The following is a 22,515-nucleotide window of genomic DNA, read 5'->3' as shown; positions in this document are numbered from 1 at the left end:
TCACTCACCTTTGACACAGTAGACAGTGATATATGTTAGAACTTTCAGAAACGTGAGTTGGAATTCTGAGACAGCATTAAATTGGTTTGAAATGTAATTATCTTTGTCAGCAGACACAGCATACTATATTGGGTAGCAGCTCATCAGAAACAGTTACTGTAAAATGTGTGGTCCCCTAGGGCTCTATTCTTGTCCTTTTATTTTTATATTTATATGCTTCTCATGGCAGTGTCATTAATAGATCTGGATTTGATTATCATATCTATGCCAGTATTAGTCAGATTTACTAACTGGTTCTTGTAGAATCAAGTCATATGACTTCCCAACTCCCTTTCTGTTTTATAAGGACTTAGAATTGTATGATAAGGATAGTTCCTTCAAAAGAATGTTCATAAGGAAGGACTCATATTGACCTATCTAAATTATTTTGTGGGTTTTTTCTTCTTTGCACTTTCCTTCAGCTAGATTACATGACTTCAATCAAAAAATTATATTAGAGGATACCATGCTGTCCTTATTAGCAGTATTCTTATTTTTATGTGACACAGGAATTTCATGTAAAATTGTTTTCATTGCATTATCAATAAAGATTGTGCTCATGATTTCTTTACTCTGAAATTCTATAATTTTGGAACCAAATGCAGAGTTATATAAATCCAATGGGACTATCCAATTCTATCACATTATAATAGAGTCACTAATGGAAATGTCCCTACAGCAGATTTTATCATTCTCAAGGTTTGAAGTGATTACAAAAGTGTGATGGGGAATATAATGTGTTTTTAAAAATAATCTCACAGTAAATTCTATGGTAGTTCTATTGAGCTTATAGGTCCAAATTTCAACTCTTAAGAATGATCTTTAAGAATCCCTTTTCAGCTTTATCTCTCAATTTTATACTTGTTTGTATGAATGAATCTTAATGAATCTGTCAAGGTGGTTATTGGGTTATCTCCAAATAGAGGGTGACTAGATATTCCCAGATTAACCTTGCTTTTTTCCCCCCTTAAAATATGTTAGATGAGTGCCTCTCTTTTAGTTTTGAGGCCACAAAGACTATAACTACAAGAGGAATCAGATATTCCTTCATTCTAGAGTGAGGTGTTTCTTTATCTCTGCAGTTCACCTAAGAGATAGTAATGCTCATTCTAGGAGGACTCGCCCATCAGCCACGTTTAAGCTATACCAGAAGAAAATTGAGATGAGGAGTACTAAGTGGCCAGCTAGTGCCAGCACTATGGGAGCTATGGTTGGAGAGTTCAGGCAGAAGCATTTCTGTGGAATCTACAAAATTCCCCAGTGAAAGAGAAAATAGCCATGACTCAACAATTATCCAGAGGGTACCAATGTCACATTATAATGCTACCATCTATATAAAAATAAGTTCTTTATTCCTAATTTCTCTCCTCTAATCCAGGTTTTCAAGGTCCTGGAAATAGTTTAAATTGGATAGTAGTTTAAAGTTATCAAAGTATATTGGACTAGCCAGAGTTCAGGGGTTATTTGAATGAACTGGCCATTTCAATTATCTATGAGTGACTAAAAATATAAGGGACTTGTCTGAGATTTTATTCCAGGGACAGTGATAAATAGATCCACTGAGTGAGCTTGCAAACCAATAGTGAGAAAAAATAAACTTGGGTCTTTCAATGACATCCAGCTCATCCAGTAAATGAGTTGTATTCTTTATAGTCCTTTTCCCATTCTCTGTGCCTACACAGATCAAAATTCAGCTTCCAAAATGAACTTTCAAATTGAAGTCTTTTCTCACTTTCTATGATGAATCTTTTCTCAAGGTACTTTGAACTTCTGTTACACTGACCTGTTTTTATTGATTGGACTTCTCAATAAAAAATAGCAAGCGTTAAACATGCAAACAGAAGTACAATGAATGTATCAAAGGAGTCAGAGAGCTATTGGACTTTATAATCAGACTCAATTTGATGCAGGACTTCTTGAGGAGGTGATCTTAAGGTGAGGGGTGAAGAATGAATAGATGTTAGCACGTGAAGACATAAACATAGTGTGATTCAGGAAAAAGGAGGAGATTGAGGAACTAAAAAAATTATTATTTCTAAAGTAGAGGGAGTAAAAAGAATGAAAATACTAGGGAGATAGGCATGGAGTTAAAATAGGAAAAGATCACTGTAGTCCTTGTATAACAGAGCTTGGGTCTACTTATATCCAGTCACTTCTCTTTTGGTAACAAAATACCTAATTTGTAGCTGGGCATACATTGGAATAAACACTATATTTCCTGGTCTCCTTACTACTAGGTGTGGCTTTGATTAAATTTAGGACAATGTGGTGTAAGGAAGTGAGATGTCCTTCACAGGAGAGGCTGTTCTCCCTTCTCTCTTTCCTATATTCTGCATTTTAGAATATGTTCAGGGTTGTGAACCAGCTTGGATCATGGAAGCAAGGGTGTAGTCTACATATAGCAAAGCAGCAATGTAGAAGGATTCTGGATGCCTTGATGATCCTGGAAGTAGTGCTTCCATTATGATCCTAAGCTGTCTTCCCCAGACTGTTAAATTAGGAAGAAATTAGTTTGATTTAGTTTAAGTCACTCTTATGTTGGGTTTTGTTACCCAAAATTTAGCCATCTACCTATCAAAACAACATATTAAACATTCTTTTACTTTATCTTATGGGCAAGCATTTAAGTGCTTTATGCAAATAAGAAAAAAAGACTAAAGACAAGAAGATGGTTTGGGGAGAGGGCAGAAGGAGGCCAAAGATAGCGTTTTCAAATGAATGAATAATTTATATGGTACAATGAGCAATACAATTTAATAAATAGAATAAGCAGTGTGTACTCAAATGATTACAGAAAGCTTCAAAGAGTGGAACTTGGTCTGGAGTATAGGAAAAAAAGGAAGACAGTTTTAGAAAAAAACTCCTTTGTGTGGTGGCGAAGGGGATCAGAGAAACAGGATTTCAGTGTTGAGGAGTGATTGGGACCGAGGACAGATGATATTAAAACTCTGAATGTTGGAATAAAATGAACTTGTAGAGGAAATCCATGATGAATCATGATGTAAATACTTGAGAGAACTGACACATCTGTAGTAGAGTTTTATGAATATCAGTCTGGTAGTATTACACAGTTACTGGCTCCATTCTGTGGGCGGAGGGGGGTGGTGTGCATCGACCACAGACGAGTACCCAATGCAATATGTTGGAAGGCTAGAAGAAGATACAACTTTAATAGCATCTAGTTTGCATAAAAACTCAAACTTTTTTCATATTTGATGTAAAGAGCAACTCTGGCACCCATTCTTGGACAAAACGTCAGGAAGTCACAAATTACATACTGTATGTGAGGTATTCTAAGGGCAGGAGGAGGATGCTCCACATTATCTTATGGTACACTCAATTGTTGACTTGCTTTCCATGTCTTACTACATATTGTAGTTTGTGGGTATCCGATTATGAAGATTGATATATTATTTTTTCTGGTTTTACCTAACTTAACTCTCCAAAGATTACTGATGAATTAAAAGAATCCTATAGAGAAAGCTCATATTGAAGGCAATACTAATAAAGCTAGCACAAGTAAACTATAAGAAAATTGCAGAGTTGGAAATTCTTTTACCTTTAGTTCAAGTTTTTTGTCTGGGTATTATCAGGGGAAAACAGAGATGGTCTTGATGTAATCAATTTGAATCTGTCATTAAGTATTAAACCAAGACTTTAAAATATGAGTGTATAAAATCATACGTCTTTGAGGATGCAGGAGGATGCAGGAGGCTTAAGGACTGAGTGGCTATTTCTGTGGATTCCAGTTTTTTATTTTTCCCTAAAATCATGGGCCTTTGTGTAAGTAGGTGATGCAGTCGCCTAGAATTCAAATGAAGAGAGTAAGAATTAGAATAAGCATGGAAAACTGGTAGATTGTAGGTCTATTTTGATTCCTTCATGATAATGCTCAAAATGTTTTATCAACCATAGCTAGCAGTTTCTTGGACTGTGAATACATTATTTTAATTTTTTACCTTCCAGTTAGTCAATCTCTGTTTGAAACCCTTCTGTGATTTTAATCTTGGGCTCTGGACTTTTCCTAGGTTTTCCCTGGATGTCTTAGTTTAATAGAGTATTGTGATAGAATCTTAAAAAACTCAGGAAAGCTTCTCCACCCAGCAATACTCACACTCATTGTTATGAGTTTTTATGATTTTTGGATTTCATGTCTCCTACTTTATATACTGATTTCTTTGAATTATATTTTCAGTTGATCAGGATACAGTGAGAACTGTATAAATTCAAATACTCTAGTCAAAAGAGGCATATATATAGAATGGGGTTTTCTTTATAAAGGCAAGTATTTCCCAAAAATATACATGAGTTAGGCCATGGCCATTGTTTTAGTTCGTTTGGGCTGCTATAACAATATACCATAGACTGGGTGGCTTATAAACAACCGAAATTTATTTCTCACAGTTCTATAGACTGGGAAGTTCAAGATCAAGGCGCTAGAAGATTCACTGCCTGATGAGAGCTGCTTTTGGCTTATGGATGGCTATCTTCTGGCAGAAAGGGTAAGAAAACTCTCTGGGATCTCTTTTATCAGAGGACTGACTCCATTCATGTGGGCTCCACCCTCATGACCTAACTACTCACAAAGGCCCACCTCCCAACACTATCACACTGGGGATTAGGATTTCAACATATGAATTTGGGGGGTACACAAACATTCAGTCTATACCAGTTACCCTTAGTTTGCTCACTATCATTTTGGTGTGCAAGGAGTTAAATTATATATTCTAGCCTACTACAGTCAATTTGGCCCTATCACTCAATTTAGCTACCTTTCCCTGCCTCTTTAGATGTTGGAATTGTAAGTAGAAGAAATGGTTAGATTATGAATATTTTTTGTGTTTTGTTGATAATTCTTTGTGAAATCTATTACACAATAATTTAGAGAAATATGCAGTACCCATTCATATGTGAACAGTGAAAATCAAACAGAAAAATCTGTATGTTTATTTTAAATTAAATACACTGTCTAATTACTTTTAATTTATAATGGACCAAAGGTAATCTGGACATGAATTTGAGGAGATGAATCTTCTAGGAACAGGAGACTGGAAGCACATTCCAAGCTGAAAGTCTATATTCACCTTCAAATTTGGGAAATTCATTTCCTCTTCATAAACAAGCCTATATAAAACTAAAAGTGATATGAGAAGGAACCAAAGATAGACTTCTGTTGACTTTTAGCACATCATTAAAGTAAATTTTGCAACATCATATTAAAACAAATTAAGTACAACTAGAATCTTCAGAGACCATTTGGGGACAAATAACATCTGACCTATGTGATTAAGAAAAGCAGTCCTCATACTTTGTTGTCTCCATCTTGCTCTCTGACTTGTTTACCTGTAAACTATTGTTCTGATTATTTTTTAGACAATCTTATAAAGGTCTTCCCTGAAAAATCACGCACACACATGGGTGTGTGCACGCCTCAGTGTATGTGATCAAAATGAGCATTTTTCTTCCCACTGCCTGGGAAGATCACATTCAATCATTAGTATTTACATAGCACTTGCTTCCATTGAATTCTGAGAGCAGAGGGATTCTGTTTTAAAGTCATTGGTAAGACAGTTTGTTTTTCCATGAACATACTGAAATTATGCACTGGGCAAATTAGTGAATTTTACCAAATATGTCTCAAGGATAAATATAGCAATTTTCACAGTGAATGTTTTCCATCTCTCAGGAAATCTATGTTTGTCATGAAATGACAAGTTTTTTTAGAGGGTTGGGCGAATGGGGCGATTGCCTTTGCAAACTGATTTTGAATTTCGTTAAATAACAAGGCAAACCTGAAAAATATTTTATATTAAATGAAAGTACTTAAGCATGATCTTTTTGGTGGAAAGCAAATGGAAAGAATTTTTAACACATCTACTGAAGAAACAGATTTTCCTTTTCTGCTCCAGGGTGATCATTATAAACCATAACTTTAAAATTTTAAATTATGAAAAATATCTCATCTTGGGAAGTTCATGTGAATTTATACCAATAAACTAGTCTTGTAATGTTGTAACAGAGAATTAGTGTACTTTTATAAGACTATAACTTCACTATTTTTCTGTGCAGTGATGCCGGAAAATAATCAGGATTAAAATATAACTTGACTTATAGTGTAAATGGCATAAAATATTTCATATTTATATGAATCAAATAGATGGAAAAGTACCTAAGATTTTATGCCTACTTAAAAGCATATAAATAATAAAAAATCCAAAGTGTACGGATGACCTAAATTTCTTTCTCACCAGTCAGCTCTGTGAAAAGACCCAGATCTTCAATCCACTTATTAAAGCCATGGTGAAGGTTAACTTTGAGAAAGCTAATATGCTAATTATATGAAAATACTACAGGGATGTGAGCTGAGAAATATTGAAAACAATGGCTGTGACAGAGTTCTCACAATTATTTATTTCACTAAGAAAGATTCTTTCTAGTCGAATTTTTTTTTTAAAGCAACAAAAACAATGTTGATGTGTTTTGTAAATTACACCCCAAATCAAATAGAAGGTGCAAAGCTCTCATTTTCTTTCCATCTCCCTGCCCCCTATGAATTTCTTCTGTTTTGTTTGATCTTTATATGAAGACTGACAATTGAATGGTGTCAAAGCAACCTGTTTGCTTTCCTTCTGCCCATTTCTCCTACTTATGTGACAGCTGGCTTAGTGGCGCTTTCCATTGTAGCTATTTTTCTTCATGCCAAAGCTCCGTGGATTTTAATGTGGTTAGCTGTTTAAGTTTGACACCATGGTGTGGTTAATTTGTGTTTTAAGTCAATCTCTGGTTAGAAGGTCTAATTAAGACACAGTTCTTAATGCAGAAAGGAAAGGGCAAGAAAAGACCAGCACTTTTTTTTTTTCTCCTCAAATCTCAATGTCGTCAATCAGAAATCATGTTATATGTGGCTCTCCTATCATATCCATGTGTAACAGAAATTTGATTGACCAGAACATTTTTGTAAATTGGTGTAATTTGTCATGAGCTTTTAACAAGGATTCTGGCTGACAGCTTAACAAAAGGGATATCAGACGACCTAAAGAGTAGCCATAATAGTTATCATTTTTATATAAGGCAATAATAGGACAACTGACCACAAATGCATTTAATTACATATTTTCTCTCACTGATCTACTACCAGTGTTTAACTGTCTCCTATAAAATAGGTTCTATCCATATAAATGTAATTGATCATGATCAACAAAATTCCACAATGGTTGTTTCAATAATTTATATTACTAATTCATTATTATTTCCCTAGCGATTGGCAGAATTTTGCATTTACACCTAGAGGATGTTTGAGATTCTGCATAACCCAGGTTTATTTTCTGGGTATTGCAAAACGCAGGATGTTCCCTTTAATAACCTGAAATTTTAATAAGGGCCTAAGAAATAGTTGAAAAAGTGAGTGAACTTGTATTTAAATTAGGTCTTTGAGAGCTTGGAGATTCTGACTTGGTGAACTCTAATTAAATCCCTTAAGGCCACCAGGTCTGCCTCCCTAGTTCTTGATGGTAAAAGTAGGGTCTTCAAAGAGTCCCTTGGCAGTATACAAGTGGAGGGAAAAAATCCTGCAACCCATCGCTACAGCATTTTATAAAGCTACAATTCCAGAAGGAGTACCAGACTACGGGAACAATGGAGACAGAAACCTGAGAACTAGTAAAGTAAGGAAAGCAGAGGAAAAAGAATTTGGAAAGAGCAGTAATTCAAGAACATCACTCATTCAGACTGCAGTAGGGGCGTATAGCAAGACAAAGGAGCAAATGAGATCTTGTGCTGGTAAATGACAGAGCAAATCTTAGTTGGCACATTTTGTAATTAACATTTTCAGTAAGAAATGCTCAAATACAAAATTGCCATTTTTTGGTTCTGACATTATAGTGGCTTTTTCTTCAGGGCACGTTTTCCGTATAAATATCTAAGCTTTTTTTTTTTTTTTTCTTTCCAACTAGATTTCAGTACTCAATTGTATGGGTGAGTTTAACTGTGATGGTGAGAGCAAAATAGGTATTGAATCTGCTTAGGGCCAAGAGGAAATAAATAACAGGTAATCAAAATGTGGAACTCTTGACTTACTCTCAGTAGCTTTTTGTATTCAAAAATACAGAAATGAACCAATTAAACCGTTGAGTGGATGCCTTATTTTGTTGATATGCTCAAGGGGGGAGGTATGGAGAGATTTTATACTTTTCCCTCATATTTAAAATACATTCAAAAGTATTATTACTTGATATTACAAAACTCACTACTGAAACTTCTTAATCCCTATTATCTGCCAAATGCTCCAAATTACCTGTTAAAAGAAACAGAAATGTCAACTTTGCAGAGTTATTCTTTTCTCTCCTAAAGTTCAGTTTGCACCAAATATTCAGTTGGGCTGCCAATGTGTGCCTCAGTCCTTCCCATATATACGTGTCTTGTTCGTCTTTACTTTCCAGCACTTATGCTCCTTTCTACTAGTCCATATTTTGATATACTAAGGAAAGATAAGGATCTGGCAGTGATAGCAAATACCCACAAAGTGTCCTCACGCAATGGATTCCTGTGAAAATTGACGGAAAGCGAACTGAAGAGGAGAGGCCTGCAGCTTGGTTTTCATTAGTCTGTTCTTGTGCCTTGGCCATGTGGACCAGCGTATTCTTTCATATCTGATTGATATATGATGTCCTGGCAGTCCCCGTCCTCACCAAATGCTCTACAAAGTGGGAATGATGTAGAAAAACTTAGAATTTATACTTTTGTAGTTTGCTCTACTTTTTATTTCAAAAAGGCTTTTAAAGTCCTATGAATGCTATTTAGATCACTTGTATGTCTAGATGGAAATACTGATTCTTGATGCTCTGAATAAACTCCTAACCCCAAAGGCATATTGAGCTACTGGGTGCTAGCTTTGTTCTTAAGTATAAGTTTCAAAAAGTTTTATTTACTTTTTGAACTCCTAACTAGGATGAAAGTGCCACAGCGCTTTTGTGGTCTGCTACTTAAGTGGCTTCATCTTTTCTTGGGGGAAAAAATGAAAGTAACAAGCAAAATATAGAGGAGGTTTTAGTTTGTTCTGTGATCAAAAGGGTCATTTATTGATCTGGTGCTTAAAAGGAAAAGATCTGTTTTTGGGAAAGTCATTGTACTATCTAGAGTTTGAACTCTTCTCCTTTTATTTTCTATTAAAGCATGATAAGTCTACATTTTCTTTCTGCAGAAGCAAAACTCATAATTAAAATAAGAACTCCATCACCATTATGCCCATATGATAGTTGTTCTAAACTTGCAAAACTGAAAATAAACAAAATAAATCTATGTTAATTGAAATGCTGATTTCAAATTTTAATTAGTCTAATTAGATTAGTTTTTAATTAGTCTTAAATAGAGATGATTTCTTCCAAGTGGTGGTCTTTCATTACAATATTTTTGTTTCCTCTCTTAACTGAAAGAAAAAAATTAGAATGGCTTGTACTTGGAAATTAAATATTATCTACTTTCTTTTCTCCATCCTCACCTCTGAGACCCCAGAAAGTAGGTTGAATATTCTACAGAAGGATTGTCCAGTGACTATGAGTATTAATACACTGGAAGCAAAAATTGCCGTCTTAGTTCAACTAAACCCATGATGTGAACTTGAGCATATTAGAAAATTCTTCCTGTGTTTCTTTTCTTCTTGGAAACTTCTAATAAGGACAATAAGGAACTAAAGTTGAATATGTATTGATAAGCTGAAGTACATAGAGCATTAAAAGAAAAGACATTTGACCTTTTCTTAGTATCAAACCTAAAGATTTTTGGATGAGTGTAAAATATATCTAGATACACAGAAATATTTATGTGTGTGTATGAGTACATAAATGATTGTAGTAAGTGACATACTTCAGTATGTCACATAAATGTTGAGTAAATACCTGTGCTTATGCTGACACAGCTTTCCTAGACTTTGTTTCTTGGAATATTAGTATTTCCTAAGACAGTAATAGGCATTCCTTGGGAAAAATAAACCTCCCTATTGAAATAAATGGAAATTTATTTTTTATTATTGGAGACTCATAATATAAATTGGAAAATTAAGGACTTAGAAAGAATACAGAAATAAAGCCAGTGCTTCCAAAAACTAATTGAAATCATTATAATAATTCATATAAACCTTTGTTAAAAATTTCATCACTTTTCAAAATAAATATATATTTTGGATAGAAAACCTTATAATGCTAAAAATACACATTTTAAAACCTTGTAACACTTGTGTTTAAATACTGACTTAACCATTTAACTGTAATACTGGGGGGAAATAGTTAGCTTTTTCTTAGATGTCAAACCATATTTGCAATATAGGAAAAATACTCAGTATTCTATGCTTACTGTGTTTAGAATATGTGGGTTATGCAGTATATCAGCTTTACTGCACATTCAGCTTCTGCTCTATTTTAGTTTCTTTCTTTCTTCCTTCCTTCCTTCCTCTCTCTCTCTTTTTTTCTTTCTTTCTTTCTCTCTCTCTTTCTTTCTCTCTTTCTTTCTTTCTTTCTTTCTTTCCTTCCTTCCTTCCTTCCTTCCTTCCTTCCTTCCTTCCTTCCTTCCTTCCTTCCTTCCTTCCCTCCCCTACTTTGATAAGATTGAAGTCATTGCCTCTGTTAGAGAAATTCCACATGGGAAATCTTGGATTTTAAGAGACTGTCAACACAATATATAAAACTAAGAATATAATTCAGTTAATAATGCATTTGGCTAAGTATCCTAAAACCTAACTATATAATGGCTTAAACAGACTATTTGTTTGTTTGTTTTTTCATGTTGCAAAAAGTCCAGACCAACACTTTTCTCTGTCTGTTCCATTGTCTTGGACATGTTGACTCTTCTTCTTACTTGTCACTATATGGGGGTAGATGGCCATTGAAGCTAGTAGATAAATGGTACTGCACCCCCAGGCATCATGTCTACATTCTAGAAAGAAGGTTGGGGAAGAATCAGACATCAAGCCATCCCCATCTATCCTTCTTTATTATTAAACAAAGCTTTTCCAGAATCATCTCATCCAGAGCAGGGCAGCTGGCACCTCTTGCTTCAATGAAGGCTTGGAAATTTGGGAACATTGTTGTCATAAGTGGGTTAGACCAATCATGGTTCATTACCTGGCTGTAAACATATCACTGACTATAACACACTTGTAGTTTTCTTAGCATGGAAGAAGAAAGCAAAAACTTACTACTTGGGCATCTTGAGTTATTCCACAGAATCTCTTTTAAATACAAGATTAATATGAAACAAGATAGCATCTGAAATTCAATTATGACCCAGACAAGTTTTCATGTTTAAGGTAGAGAAAGTCAGCATTAGGATATCTACATTTTTGACAATTCCATGTAGTAATTCTTCCCTTCAGTAAAATGGCTTTGCTTGCTAGTTTCCTCAGAATATGGAGGCTGAGGTGAGGATTAAGTGCCAGTGTTTTATTTCGTATGTGCAAACCTAAGACAAGAGGTTTAGGAATAAGGGCAATGAGGCAAGGAAAAGATGTAGAAAATAAATAAAATGCTGTATTTGTGTGTCTGACTACAGCTTCACAACAAGCCCTGATGTTCCTAGGAAGGTGTATTTTCTACTCATACAGTGTACGCCCGGATGTGTTGCATAGAATGATCCGTGTTAGGTGGTGGGGCAAGGTGAAGACATTTATCTACGTGGCTCTCTCCTGTCTTCTCTTTTCCGTTGGTCAATGTTTTCACCATAGAGAGTTAACTCTCAGTCACTTCCAAGTCGTACCATACAGTTCCTTTGCATGCCAACCACTTTGCATGTGGAACATTCCAGATTCCATGTACTGAGATGAGCTATCCCATTCAAATCTAAAAGTAGAGGGGAAGGATAAAAACTCTAGGCATGCAGCTCGTTTGCCTCACTGTGTGGCAGCTGCCAAGGAGGGAGAGCTCGACACTCACAGAGTGAATGATTGGTTGGGCCTCAGTGGCAGCACTGTAGGCCAGGAGACATAGGACCATGGGAACTTGAAACAGATGATAACATTTTTGTCTGATATGCTAAATTTGAGAATTGGTGACTTTAGAACTTAATTTATCTCTGGAGCATAGGCTAACTCCATTTAGCACAGCCTAACTCCAGGACCAAAAGAGCTTCATGTCAGATTAAGTTGCCCTGCAATTTCTATAAGTTTCAAAGTGTCATTATAATTAGATTGCTCATAAACAGTGTATGATTCTGGTTAAGAACAGGACTTTGGTTTTATCCATAATGGGACTTGAAGCTAGGCTGTGCTGTTGTTTATCTTTGTCACCTTGGGAAAGTCACTTTGCCACTCAGCCTGTTATTTTTTCACCTAATAAAGTGAAAATATTAATTCTGCTTTCCCTTTAGGGTTTTTGGGAGGTTGGTATCTGGTACAAAACAGCTCCTCATATATAACTTTTCCATTAACTTTCTTCTCTCTTCTTGAAGACCGTTTCTATATATTCAGGAAGCTTTACTTGTCAGATGAATTCACACCTCAGCAGTCCCAGTGGCCAAACTGGATTGGGGATTTCTGTGTTTTATCCTGTCTGCTAGTCCAGACAGACCAGAATAGGTCACAAATCTCCCTAACTAATTCCACTTGCACAAATGCAAACTACTGAGCACATTTTGTTTTCCCTGGGGAAAAGGCTCAGGTAACATATAAGGATGTTGAAATAACACCACACCCACCACTTTCCAGAGCAGCTAATTTAAAATCACTTGCAATCTGGGAGAATCTGTCTCCATATCTTCTTGTAAGAACCTACAGCTAACTGTTTACTGAAAGGTTTCCTGAGAATAGGATTTTATCCAAGACTTGTGACAGTGGTAACTTAGAACGAGGCTACAGAGATCTAATTAAAAAAGGTGATTTCCTAACATATGGAGCTCCTATGTGAAATCAAGAGAATGTGTGGTGCTAAGGGAGATGCTGACCCTGTAAATTCTTATGACATTAGGTTTAAATCTTAACTGTTAAACACCTTTCAAATATTTAACTCTCCCCAAGTAAATGTTCTCCCTGCAAAGCTCTATTTGTTGACTTTTATCCCAGTTGGACCGACTTTGGGGACTGTATCACTAAGACCTGTGCATTAAGTGGTACATATGTTGAATAAACAGCCAGACAGCTACCAACTGTCAAATTGCTTTACCAGAGTATAAAAAAAAGCACATATGCCATGTTGAAAAGCAAAGGAAAAACAAAGGTTTATAATAGAACTAGGAAATGGTTCAGGTAAAACACAACCACATGCTTATTTGCATGATTGTTTTTCTAAATAGTGTTAGAAATATTTTGGAGGAGAAATCATAGTCTTGAAATAATCTCAAATGTTGCATTAGATATGATACTTCCTCTGGTGGCTCATAATTCATTAGCGAGTTAATGAATTGAAAGGGGGATAAGCCATGTTAATAGAAGAAAAGCTGGATATGTGCTGAGTGAGGAAACATGGGTTTGATTTTGTCACATGCAGCAGATGGAAATAAAGGGACAGGTTGTTCTTTACAGGTATGGATGACACAACAGAACATACCAGCTTTTCTGGCAAGGAGACTGGAAGTATTTATATATAGTTTTCAGCCTTGTTGCCACCAGCATTGCTCTCCAGTGGTACTGTGGTGGAACAACATTGATTGTGTATCCCAGCTGACCACCTGCTGAGCAGAAAGAATCCTGGTCATCAGCAATTGATTTGCATAGAGATGTACTAGCCTTGTTATTTAAAAGAGTGTCTTAGTTCATCTTGGTAGGGAAATGGACTCCTAAAGTCCTTGTAATCATAGGTATCAGTTCTGGTGCACTGGAATCAGGTGCCAAGACTGAGTTTGAGGCACAAAAGATGTTTTGGAGGGAATATGTATTGAAGATAAAGAGGAAAGGGTGAAGGAGAAGGGAAAGACTTCAGACTATGATGTAGGTCTGACATCTATAACAGGAGGGAGGCCGAGAGCAAAATTGGTTGGAGAGAGTCTGAAAGCAGTATCTGTCCTGACAAGGAGGAGCTCCAAGGAGATTACCCATTAGGAGAGTCCTGTGATGGGCAAAACTGGTCAGGTCCTGGAACTTGCCAGCTCTGCCATCATTGGCTAAAGCTGCCTGTAGAAAGTGTGTCTCATATTAGATACCAAGGTGGACTGCAAAGGGGCTGTGGAAGAGGCTGTTGGCTGACAGCACCCCTGTGTCACATACTCTCTAGAAAGGAGATCTGAGTGGGTAGCTCTGTGGCTGGTGCAGCAGGCTTTCTAAAGACAACAAACACTGAACTAGACTTCTAATAAGGCATACCTTTTATACATTCATTTGTAACAAAGGGCAAAGATGACTTGACCCATGTAGATTCTTTTATGGTTTTATATCTATATAAGTCCCCCAAACTTGGAAAACACTGTGGTTGACCTCTACTCACTTTCCTATTCTTTATTGGTTGTATGACTTGGAAGTAGAATGTACTAGACAGTCAAGGAAAGAGTACTATCAAATTTTAAGAAATCAAATATACTTTGCTGGTGCAGTAATGAAAAGCCAGAGGGACCTAAGTTCAGATTGTGTTTTGACACTCACTTTGAGTAACTAACTTAATTTCTTTGTGTCTCATATTTGTCATAAAAAATAGCAAATACTGTATCATATATTGTTTATTTGAGGAGTGATTTGTTGAGAGATTTCCTTGGGACAAAAGTTTTAGAAACTTTTGTTCTTATAAGCTGGGCTGGTGTATTTTTTTTTTTTTTTAAGATTTTATTTATTTATCTGAGAGAGAGAATGGGAGACAGAGAGCATGAGAGGGGGAGGATCAGAGGGAGAAGCAGACTCCCCGCCGAGCAGGGAGCCCGATGTGGGACTCGATCCCGGGACTCCAGGATCATGACCTGAGCCGAAGGCAGTCGCCTAACCAACTGAGCCACCCAGGCGCCCCATGGGCTGGTGTATTTTGTGATAGTGTTACATGCTCCATTTATGACTTTTAAAAAATTTTTTTTACTACAAATATATGAAAGACTTCAGAAGAGTCACAATTCAGAATCATTGAAAATAAATATGCAAGTATTTATTGGGCCCTTACTTAGCTCCTAAAACTTAGAGGGTAGATGTTGTTAAATAGGAGAACAGGAATTTGAATAGAGGATGATGATTTTTATCTGTAAATAATAGCCACTTATTTCAACATTTAGGTGTCCAGTTTCTATGGTTTAAGATATGACAAATTTATTGTCTTCCAATTATGTGGGTCAGAAGTCTGACACAGGTCTCACTGGGCTACAATCAAGGTGTTAGACTGGGCTGTGTTCCTTTTTGGATGCTATAGGGGATAGTCCATTTTTTTGTCTTTCCAGGTTCTAGAGGCTGCCCACATTCCTTCATTGCCCCCTTCTTCTATCTTCAGAGCCAGAAATATTTCGTTTATCTGACCCTTCTGTATTCATAGCTCCTTCTGAACACAGCTGGGTAAGTTTCACTGATTTGAGAACCTATTTGGTTAGATTTGGCATACCTGGTTAATCCAGGATAATCTCTCCATATCAGAGTCTTTAATCACATCTGCCAAGTCCCTTTTGCCATGTAAACTCACTTATGCATAGGTTCCAGGGGTTAGGAAATGGACATCTTTTGGGGGGCATCAAATAATTTGTTCAGCCTCTTGAAGATGGACAAGGTAAGGAAAAGGATTCCTCCCTAAAGCCATCAGAAACGAAAGCAATAATGGGAAAGTAATATCATGCACAACCTACCTGAGTTTACTTTTTTACTGGCAGGCTAGCAGATGTCCCATTCAATTAATCTAGCCTTAGTCTCTTGAGTGAACTATTTTGTTTCCTACTTTTGTCCCTTTGCTCATGCTTTTTTCAGCTTTGGAAACGACCTCAATTGTTGACTGTTTTTTTCAAATCCAGGATATTTCTCAAAGTTCTGTTAATGACTCAGTTTCTTCCTGAAGACTTTTTTTTTTAAATTAACATATAATATATTATTTGTTTCCTGAAGACTTTTATACCTATTCCATCCCATCCTGATTGCTTCCAACTGAGAATTCCCATTATATTGAAATCAGAGACTGGCAATTTAGCTCAAAATGTTTCATATTAGCAATATCTCCCCAACTCAAACAGTGTTAAACTCCTCAAGAACAGGGACAATCTGTTATGTATCTTTTGTGTCTGACTCAGCCAATGCTGAACAGCCAGTGCCAAGTCAGTGCTAAATTAATACTGTGTTTATTGGTAAATAGTCAACATTGAAAATATAAATACTTCTAAGAGCTGATTACATCCTTTCCGTTATTAACATTTCCCTGTAGTTTATGTATAAAACTCAAGTAAATTCTAAATTGAGATCTGATTAGTGGGTTTAATGAGAAGACTATGTAGAGAGCAATATAACCACAAACAGAAATAGAAGATGCAGGCCTTCCCCTTCAGGGAAGCAAGTGGGCTTTCTAGGAAGCCATAAGGAAGCCTGAAAGCACCCACAGTCAGGAGGCTCAATGGAGGCACCAGCTGGGCAGACAAAGTTAAGGAGAGAAGTAGAAGAGCAGTTTTATTGATTTTATAATTTTGCCTTGACCAGACACATGTTTATCATACCTCTGCCTTCGAGGAGTCTATGATGTAAGAAGTAAGGGAGTTGATATGATCTGAAATGGGATAAAAATGTCTATTTCATTATAAAACAGATGGATTTTAGAAATTTTGTAAAGAAAAAGTGGCAGAATTTGGCAGAGTTTGAATGTAGAATGGGAATATTGCATTGTGGAATTTCCCATTTCCTTTTCCATTTGAAATTACAGTGAATTTATAATCACCTCTCTTTTTCTCTCTCTCTGGTTTTTTATACACACACCCATTATCTGTTATTACTTTCTGTCAATTACATTGCTAAAGTATGATGGACAATCTCATTTTTAAACTCAATAGTTAAGAAAAGAATAACTGTGTAAAGATGAAATTAGGTATCCAATGACAGGCTTCTGTTTCCATATAGATTTTTTTGAAGATTTTATTTATTTATTTGATAGAGAGAGATATAGCGAGAGAGGGAACACAAGCAGGGGGAGTGGGAAAGGGAGAAGCAGGCTTCCTGCTGAGCAGGGAGCCCGATGCGGGGCTTGATCCCAGGACCCTGGGATCATGACCTAAGCCGAAGGCAGATGCTTAATGACTGAGCCACCCAGGCGCCCCTTGTTTCCATATAGATTTTGAAAGAATATATGTCATATGTTATAATGCATTAATTCATTCACCAAATACTCAAAAATTCTTCTGACTCTAAATCATTAATATTCTATATACAAGACTGAGCTCCAGGGTAGGTTATTGGTAGAAGAAAATTTACCTTTTACTCTTCCTTCAATAGTTTTATGAAAAAAAAATTAACACAACTTTCAATGAATAAGTGGAGAAGAGCATTTACATTTTTTCTACAAAATTTCCTTAACAAATTGGAATGTGACTTATATCTCCCATTTTCATATACATTGGTGAATAAGGTTTGTTTTGGCAAACTCTCATCTTCCTATAACTAAATAACATAGACAAATGATATTACTCAGCATCACCAAAATAAATTTATATGTCCTTTACGTGTTCTTAAATCAAGTGTTTTTCAAAAACAGCATTCATCTTGTCATGCTTTTGATTCAGTATATTGTGCTACATTCTGAGTATATCAGGATGCAAAAATAGCACTTACCTTGATGAACCAACCACAGATTCTGACTTTTAACATGTAAGCTAGGTTTTATAAATTTGATATACAAATAAGTGGGAGCTTATGTGGATTATAACAGAGAGGTTCATAGTATCAGGAAATAGAATGTATGCTTCACCCAGAGTATGTTAGTTTCTGTTGCTTATGCTCTTTGTATTTGTCAACTAACAACTCAAGAACTTAACGTGAATGTAGTTAAGTATGTGAGTACTTTTCTGCTTGTATCTGTATGTCATGGCTCTCTGTGCTCCAATCACGAAGTATTTTGAACATGTGGGTCTCAGCCAACAATTGATTGCTATAGTTATGCGTCCAGTCCACCATGAGACCAGCTTATGATAGTCTATCTGGACATCCTTAGTAAACCAAAACATTTGGAAAAAGCAAGTGTTTCTGGTGCTTCCTGTGAATACCTCCAGGAAAAGGATGGTGGGCTGGTTATCTGGGCTTAACTGAGAAGGCCATGATTTTCAGAAATAATTCAGTGTGATATAAATTTATTACATCAGAAATAACTCAGATTTGAGATGAATTCTTATTTTTACAGATACATTTTAATCAATACCTGACTTTTCTTCTCCTTTGCATGATCACTCTGTTATTTCTGGAGTCTAGCCCAATACTGACTGCATATGGGGGGCTTCAATAAATTTAATTAAACTAAGAAATAAATGATGTATTATTGTCAATGAATGATCAATCTAAAGTTGAACTATCCCAAAGGATAACTGGCATTTGTTAGGGTGATCTTTGAGGAAAACCTCCAATTTTCTTTGGGATAGGAAGCAATGTCCTAGAGGTCTGTTACCTTAGAAACTGTCTACCATAAGTAGCCATTCATTTGGACTGATTCCAGGCAGGATGTTGAAACTGTTTGTGTTTGTGGCGTCAAAACTTACCCTTCAGGCACACATTCCTTCACCATCTTTAATCATCCTAGAACACTTAAGACTTTTTCTCTAAAAGGTACGGACTTAAAAAGTTAAGTTCCTAGAAGTCTTTGTACTATAAAAGAATCTCCAGTAGAATCTGGTGTGTTTTTAATGGTGGAATTTCGACATAAACAAGGGACTTCTGAGGCTCTGAATTTCATGAATACTTTTTGTATTATGCTTATTTGTCTCCAAAGGCAAGGGATTGTGGCACAAAGACATAAAAAATGATTAGTTCCAGTGTTCTTACTGTAAGAGGGCTACTGCCACAGTAAAATAGTTGTTGACTGAAATCAAGGTACAGATGGGGCTGAGGTACACAATTTGGTTCCAAGTAAAAGAATGTAGAAGGTTTGCTCAGTGTGTGGTGGTGTTACATTGGTTTGTAAATTTAAGTTAAAATTAAACTATAAGAGATGAGACTATCTGGGCCCTTTGTAGTGGCTTCTCTAAGCCATAGGGATTTATCAGGCTTACACCTGGAAGTGTGAAAAATGGGGAGTTTGATATATTGTAACAAATAACATGTCTGAAGGTTAAAGTTATAGGGCAGTAGTAGGAAGCCACAAAATTGAGCTGGGGCTGCAGGTAGAAAGAGGATGACAGTGAAAATATATGTATATTTGTCTATACATGTCTATCTATATCTATATCATCTATATCTATATCTATCATCTACAGCTATGCTTAATAGTGACAGTGCTGATGTCTTTCTCCTCTATTTTCAAAATTTCAGGACTTGGGTCTAATATTTTTTAACTCTCAAATTTCATTTGTAAATGAAAATATTTAAACCTTCAATAATCTTTATCCACAAAAATAAGATTTAGGACAAGGAAAAGCTAACTATAGGAATGACCTCAAGCATTTTTTATCCTATCATTTTAATTTGAAATTAAGTATATCAAAATAACAAGTATGCACCAGGGAATGAAGGCAACACACTGTCTCCTAGGCCACCCTAATACCCCTTAAGCTCCTTGAAATACCCTTCCAGTATATATAATTAAGAGGGTGTTTTCTGTCTCATCAGATTCTCCAAAATAGTGTTTATTGGCTGTGGCTATTTTGCTTTTGTTGTTTTTTTCTTTCTCCTTGACAATCGGTTTCGCACGTTCTGAAACTGTGTCCTTGTTCTGCAAGGAATCAGACCGCTCACCTTTCCAGGCTCATTCTGGTGAGGGAGAGCCACACTTGGTTCTTTGGTAGTTTGAGAATACACAGTGCTGCGATATAACATTTCTGAGAACACAGAGACCCTTTTGCAGCTAGTAAGATTCTTTGAAAATTGTTGGGGACATTTCCATGGCTGTATTACCACATCTTTTGTACCATGCCAGAATCCGGCAGGGATATTTCCATTTCTGCTCCCTCTCTTTCAGTCATTCTCTGTGCTCCCTTTGCTCCCCAACCTATAAACACTGAACGTGGTATCTGAGTATGAGACAGGAATGGTCTAACCACCTGGGAGTCTAAGCCTTCTCCATTCATTTTTTTTTTAATTTAATTTTATTATGTTATGTTAATCATCACACATTACATCATTAGTTTTTGATGTAGTGTTCCATGATTCATTGTTTGCATATAACACCCAGTGCTCCATTCCATACGTACCCTCTTTAATACCCATCACCAGGCTAACCCATCCCCCCACGTCCCTCCCCTCTAGAACCCTCAGTTTATTTCTCAGAGTCCATAGTCTCTCATGGTTCGTCTCCCCCTCCGATTTTTGAAATAGGATCACAAAAATTGTGCTGCTCCTGCTTGTTCCACACAAGGACTGGGTTTCCTAGTTCTGAGATAGTTTTACAGACCATTTCCCTACATATTCAGCTGTCAACTATTGTTACTTTCTACAATCCGGAAGAGTATGCTAATTGTACTGACACATAATGCAATATGCTTAAGAACATGCCACTCAAAAGTGTGGCTCTCAGGAGAATTCTACCTTCAAGAAACTTCATCTATAAGAAAATATCCCCTTTGAGATAAAGGCAATTCTTTTGTAATAACATTGGGGAAGGCTAAAATGTGACTTACAGCGCACCACAACACACTCTAGTGTGATTTAACTGTTGAGTAAAAGTATATAGATTTAGGCTAAATTTAAATAGAGGGTTGAGAGGGAGAGAGAAAGAGAGAGAGAGATAGAATAGAGAGAGAGAAGGAGAGAGAGAGAGAGAAATGAAAATACCAGATGACTTCCAACTATAAAAAAATTCTCTAAGAAGTGACAGAATAGTTAATGCATAGATTTCAAAGAAAATTACTGCTTCATACTATTGGGTATCAAACCTCTAATTTCTATAGAAATCTCTAATTTTTCCTCATATTAAGTCAAGGAACTAAAAATGTCTTCTCTGGATATTTTTATAATAATATTTTCTGTTATAAAAAAGGCATTGCCAGACACTACCATCTGCCGTGTAGACTGACAGTGTACAAATCTGATGTCTTTCTGTGGCTTCCTATCTTATATAATTGGAGGTTTCAGCCCAGAATGATGCTTCATTTCCACCTAAGGACAACCAAGTTTAAGTTTGCCTGGAATATTTTAATCATTTCCCTCCTATGCACTGATAAGACCAGTACTCTGTATAGTTTAAAGCTATAAATGTGTCTATTGAGAGGGTGTTAAAAATTCTCCTCTGAGCTTCTGGCCATCATCCAGAATTCCATAATACCTTCTCAAATGGGACAGAAAACAATGCATTACAACTGATAAATATTTCATTGGTAGTACTTTATTTGGAAATTTGAAACACTCAGAATGTCTTGGTTACATCAATATGGGGAAGGATTTTTTTTTTTTCTTGAGAGAAAGGGGGCTTTGTGAAATGTTTATGTAAAGATTAAAATTTTTCTCTGCCATGCTTTAAAAAGAGTTCAAGGTCACTAAAACTGTTCTGTTGACTCAGATGTGTGTGTGCGTGTGTGCATGTGTGTGTGTTTATAGGAGTAAATGTAATCATCTCAGTCCCAGTCAATAAGACAAAATTACTGAGTAACTGCTGTAGTTATTTATTTAAAAAACAACACTGTTTTCAATAAAAGAGAAATCTTAGAGTTAAAACCTGTTAATTGGAGATAATGTCTGTGTAACTGAACATTGTCAAAGGGTAAAGACCTCCTGCTGCTAAGCCCTGGAAAAGTTGACTGGAAGCCAACACCATTTGTTTTCAAAGCAGGAGACATGGGTCCTTTGACATGATTTCATTAAAATGGCTTTATTTTTGTTCCACTATGTAATAGAAATTTTATCATTCTAGGCCATATTATTGATGTGCTTTCATATTTCTGCCTCCAAATATCTTTTCAGGTAGTGTTTTCACTGCTGTTAAGTGTACCAGTTAGCACCTTTGTTGCTGCTCAGTAGCTGCTCTCATAACAATTCAGTTAGTTCAGTTAATTCTGGGGGTTGCCGGAAAGGATCGAAAGGGGTTAGTACTCATTTTCGTATGCCACTCAATATAATAAGTGATCAATTCTCTATAATCCACTGTAGCTGAGAAAATAGGCTGGGTAATGAAAATAAAACCGTGGAAAGAGTCCCCCACTCTCTGTCCCCAATCTTTTACATACGCCATTTGGCCAATGTCTGAAATTTCATTTGGCAAATATATATATAATTTTTACTTAAAAAATGTTCTGGGTTGATTGAGATTTCTATCAGTAAGAATGAGAAAAAGCTAAGAACTGGTTTCCTTGTGGATCAGATGTACATCAGAGAGTGTTACCCTGAGATGAGAAAAGAGGAGAGATTTGAGTATTAAGTAATACTTAAGAGCATCCATAATGTGAGGATGGGAGGTGCTTCAAACCAAGTCCATCTCTGCTTTCATG

At 36.2% G+C, this 22,515-nt stretch overlaps 1 long non-coding RNA gene across 1 annotated transcript in view; it reads left to right on the top strand.

Moving 5' to 3' along the window:
• The first annotated feature begins 4,484 nt into the window (after positions 1 to 4,484).
• LOC118525397 (uncharacterized) overlaps positions 4,485 to 22,515 on the top strand; it is a 108,219-nt gene continuing 90,188 nt past the window's right edge. The window contains exon 1 of the long non-coding RNA XR_013445330.1: positions 4,485 to 4,541. This is a non-coding gene — a long non-coding RNA (uncharacterized LOC118525397). The remainder of the gene's footprint in view (positions 4,542 to 22,515) is intronic.

Source organism: Halichoerus grypus, chromosome 2 (assembly GCF_964656455.1).
Source record: "Halichoerus grypus chromosome 2, mHalGry1.hap1.1, whole genome shotgun sequence".
Taxonomy (NCBI): Eukaryota; Metazoa; Chordata; class Mammalia; order Carnivora; family Phocidae; genus Halichoerus; species Halichoerus grypus.
This window is presented reverse-complemented; position numbering and strand designations above follow the sequence as displayed.